This window comes from Balaenoptera physalus, assembly GCF_965194825.1.
Source record: "Balaenoptera physalus genome assembly, chromosome: 10".
Taxonomy (NCBI): domain Eukaryota; kingdom Metazoa; phylum Chordata; class Mammalia; order Artiodactyla; family Balaenopteridae; genus Balaenoptera; species Balaenoptera physalus.
In genome coordinates this window covers 14,327,959-14,332,848 of record NC_138889.1, presented here as the reverse complement: position 1 = coordinate 14,332,848, position 4,890 = coordinate 14,327,959, and the positions used below count along the sequence as shown (strand labels likewise).

At 49.1% G+C, this 4,890-nt stretch overlaps 1 long non-coding RNA gene across 1 annotated transcript in view; it reads left to right on the top strand.

Moving 5' to 3' along the window:
* The window catches only part of LOC309668208, a 154,748-nt gene that overhangs the window by 78,477 nt on the left and 71,381 nt on the right, over positions 1–4,890 (top strand). The window lies entirely within an intron of this gene.

Here is a 4,890-nt window from a genome sequence, read left to right as displayed (position 1 = left end):
AAAGGGTGACAGAGGGAGGAGGAGGCGGTCCGATATTGGTGTGGGAGAGTGGCCGTCCGCAGCAAAAGGGGGCCCTCATACTGTGGCTGGCGGACCTGACCAGGGATGGAGGGGTTCAGAACCCTGGAGATCAGGGTGGGGCCGCTCGCCGCCTCCCAGAGCCCCGCCAAGATCGCTTCCCTTTTTTTTCCTTTTTTTTCCCGCTTCCCTTTTAAGGCTTTAATCCTTTTTTCCGACCTAGGCTTCACAAGCCTGTGGGGAAACCAAGGGGTAAGGGATGGATGATGGAGGCCAGCAACCGGGCCCCCTTAGGCAGCGCCCATGCCTCCTCGTTTCCTTTTCAGCTGGAGCCCATCTCCACAGGAGCCGCCAGTGAGAGGTTTTTGGTGTTGGAATATTCCAGGTTTTCTCCAAAGGAAGATGGTAGGATGTTTTTCCACATTGGAGCAGCCCTTCAGAAGCAAGGCAGCACCTGGTCTTTCCTGGTCCCCAGCCCTGCTCCACCCCCTCACCCAACCTAGAGCACCCAGCCCTTCAGAGGCTTTCTGCTCTTGGGCACTAAGTCTCCCTCAGCTCCTGGGCTGGCACTTCCTGGTGCAGACAGCTAGAAGGTTCTTCTCAATTTCATGTACTCCTCCTGCCCCCACTCCCACCCAAGTCCTTGAGTACTGTCTGCTTGGTCTTCAGACAAGGGAAAGGGTGCCGCCCTCTATCAAGCGTTCTGCTGGGCACATTACATCCATGGCCACAATCTGCTGGGTTCATCTCAGCCCACTCTCCATCCCACTTCATGATTAGTAAGTGGGAGAGCTGGCTGGTCGACTTGGGGTGTGGAGCCCCAAGTCCTCAGTGCTGAGCCACTCCATGGCTGCATCCCAGACCAGTGGGAGGGGAAATTGTGGAACTGTGGGAAAGGGGAGGAGACGGGACCAACTAGAAAGGAATACCACGCTTTTAATCCCCTGGGGCACCTGTCCTTGCCCCATTAATTTGAAGTCATCAGAAGCCCTTGGATTTTTTTTTTTTTTTTAACAGCCAGTGCTGATGACTTGTCTCTCCCAGCCACGGGTGAGGTGAATTTTTTTTGAACAAAGGTTTATTTGATTGATTTGCATCCTTGTGGCATCTTTGTGAATTCTGGTGGGGACATCCTGTGGGCTGGCCCTGCCCCCCTGACTACCCATTCTCCTATTTTTTCATAGACATTGGTCCTGGCTCCTTCACTGCAGTTTCCATTAGTGTAATGGCACTGTTGGAAGCCATCCCTGGGCTTGCAAGTGGGAGATTTACTTCCCTCTCCCTCCCTTGGAGGTTAGGTGGCCTCCTGACGCTTAGAGTGATGGAATTTTCTAACTGGAACAAGCCTTGCAGATGGTCCAGTCCAGGGGCCCTTGGCTCTGGTAAAAAACCAGAAGCTCCTGGGGCACTTTATGAGAAATGCCCCTGCCCCTGCCCCCCTGGGATCTCCCTAGTCTAGTAGAGCTGCCTGAGTCTGCACTTTTCACAAGCTCCCAGGCCTGGGACCATCCCTCTTCAAAGATCAGGTGACCTGGCTTCTCATTGTCTGGAGGGTAATTTTTAAGGCCCTGGATGTCCTGGCCCCTGGCGGCCGACCTCCACCACCACCTCATCTTTCCCTTTCATCTTCCTGCTGCATTCTAGACGTGCTAGCCTCCTCCTTGGCACTCCACGCAGTGTCTTCTTTCCTGCTTAACAGCTTTCTGGTTCTCAGTCCAGGGATCTTTCCTATCAGAGCACAGTTGCTTTAGTTGCTTTAGCTTCAGCCTAACCGCTCCCCCCACCCCACACCAGAACACACACACACACACAGATGGGGCTGGAGATGGTTACTTTTTTTGGCAAGACATGAGGATACCCAGAGGCCCCTTAAGTACTGGAGATATCTGGGCTCTGTCTGGACAAGACCCTGGATGCTGTGTTTTCCACTCTATGGCCCAGTCTCTGAGTGTTGCTGGTTGGAAGGCCTAGCTGTGCTATTTTGATAAGTTTATGAGGACCTGGCCTATTTTCTGGGTCCCCAAGCACTTCACTTCAGGAAGGGGTGGGGAGTGTGGACTCTAGAGGGTGTGGCAATTGTGTGTCAGCTAAAGCAAGGTCTCCGGCTGGATGGAGTTAATGGCTCAAATGAAACATTTAGGGGCTGGGATGGAACACAGGGTGGTGATGGGGAGGAGATTTAAAACTCCCATTTGCTAATGGCACAGGATAGGAGTGCTGAAAGCAGGAAGGGTTTAGAGGAATCCACCCAAGGCAAGATTTACTGGCAGGCTGTGGCTGCCCTGTTGGTCCCTTAGATCTTTCCTCTCCCATCATCTCCAGTTGCCCCATCTAGAGACACATGGAGTAAATACTCCTCTAAAAATGCACATTCTGGGACTTCCCTGGTGGCGCAGTGGTTAAGACTCTGCACTCCCAGTGCAGGGGGCCTGAGTCCGATCCCTGGTCAGGGAACTAGATCCCACATGCATGCTGCAACTAAGAGTTCGTGTGCCACAACTAAGGAGCCCACCTGCCACAACTAAGACCTGGCGCAACCAAATAAATAAATAAATATAAAAAGCAAACCAAAAAGTAATAAAAATGCACATTCCTTTAGGATAACCAAGGGACTACCAGCCGTTCACTCTTTTTATTTCCCTATTTCATCAGATTGTCTTTTTAATCACAGAGGTGGCAGAAGCCATCTCATCATTTTATAGCTGGAAAATGAGGCCCACAAAGGATAATGATTTGTCAAAGGTCAGACAAATATTTTGGAGCACGGGCAAGACTAGCTAGATCCCAGATCTCCTGACTCCATGTACAGTGCTCTCCACTGCTCCCAGGGTGGGTCTTCAGACTTCTGCTAGACTGACTTCACTGGTGCATGGTGAAATGAGAAAAACAAGGACAACGTGGGGTACTCTGAACGTAGCTGTCAGGTTGCTGCTTTGTTCTGATCGCCTCCTATTCACTCTGTTGATAAGGGAGGATTCCCAGATTCCCACCCTAGGGTTTTGGAGATGGTTGAACACATGACACCTGACACTGGACAGATGTGATTGACAGCAGTTTATTAGTCACCTGTACTTACAGCCCGGAGGAAGACACCACATGCCAGGCACTGCCACTCAGGAGCTGCAATCAGGAACAGTGAAAAAGCAGGAGCTGTGAGAGGCAGGCTTTGTCGTATCCAAAGGGTGGAATGCTCATTTCCCGCAGGAGGATATGATTGGCTTGTCTGAATAATTCTGTGGGCTGGCAGGGAACAGAAGCCTGATTCTCAGGGATAAGCAGGGATTATGCCTGGTCCCTGTGAAAAGGAGGGTTAATTGACCAGTAGAACTTATCAGCAGAAACTGAAAATTGGGAAGGAGAATTTGTGGTTAGGCCACTTGAGACCTTCCCAATTGGATCACATGTTAAGACAGCTGTTGAGCCCTACTTTTGGGCGAATTGAGGCCACACACTGGCCCTTCCTTGCAATGGTCTATTTTTTCATTCTAAGGTTATACCTTTCCACTTTTTTGAACTGATGGTGGTAGATGGTGTGTTTTTAATGTCCCTTCTAGGCACAAAAAGAAAAGTGGTAACTTTCTGTTGCTCCTCAGACTTCTTTGGAAATATGAGTAGTCTATGAAATTGAAAAATCTTGGAACCACTGCTTGACCCTCTGCTGCCTCTCCTAATCTCTATTTGAGGTCAACTCCTTGAGTGAGGTCACTCCCCGAAGAACTGCATGTTTGGTTGGAGAGTATGACAAAAAAGAGAAGTTTCTCTTAGAATGCAGGGCAGAGGGCGAGAGGTCAAAGCACCAATGGAGATAACACTTCCAACATTTATTTAAGAAGGTTTATTCATGAATGTTTAATCAAATAATTAAAAGACATTATTTTTTATTTTTAAAACTTTATTTATTTATTTATTTTTGGGTCTTCGTAGCTGCGTGTGGGCTTTCTCTAGTTGTGGTGAGCAGGGGCTACTCTTCATTGCAGTGCCTGGGCTTCTCATTGCAGTGGCTTCTCTCGTTGTGGAGCACAGGCTGTAGGTGCGTGGGCTTCAGTAGTTGTGGCACGCAGGCTCAGTAGTTGTGGCACATGGGCTTAGTTGCTCCACAGCATGTGGGATCTTCCCGGACCAGGGTCGAACCCATGTCCCCTGCATTGGCAGGAGGATTCTTAACCACTGTGCCATCAGGGAAGTCCTGAAAGACATTATTGTTAGGCACAATGTTCTAGACACAGGGCTAGACCCTGGGAATACAAAGATCAATAGAGCATAGTGTGCCTTTGAAGGCTTGTCCAGTGGGGGAGATGAAAATGGTAAATAGATAGTTAGAAAACAATAGGGTAAGTTCGGAGGTAGAGATGTGTGTAAAGTATTGTGGCAGCTCAAAGAAGGGACAACTAATGACCCAGTCTGTCAAGAGAGGCCTTGTTGGAAGAGGGGAGGCATGAACTGAGTCTTTAAAGGAAAATGGGAGTTACCCAGGTGTAGTAGATTGTTATAGTACTGACCGCCAATGAATCATGTATCCTGATATCCATGCCCTCATGTGATCTCCATCTTCATTGACTCTGGACTTGGCCATGTGCCTTGCTTTGGCCAATGGGCTGTCAGCAAATGAGATGCAAGCAGAAGCTTGATAAGTGTTTGTACGTTGGGACTTGCCTTCTTGGAATTCAGTTGCCACGTGAGAAAGTTTGAGCAACCACGTAGAGAACTGAGGTGCCTCAGTTTGTATCAACCACCATTTGGGATCAGCTAGCCCCCAGTTAACCTGCCACGTGATCACAAACACATGTGTAATCCTAACTGATGCCACCAAGAACAGAAATGAACCATCCCCAATAAGCCTACTAAGGTGGTTTTAAAACCTGGATAGAAATT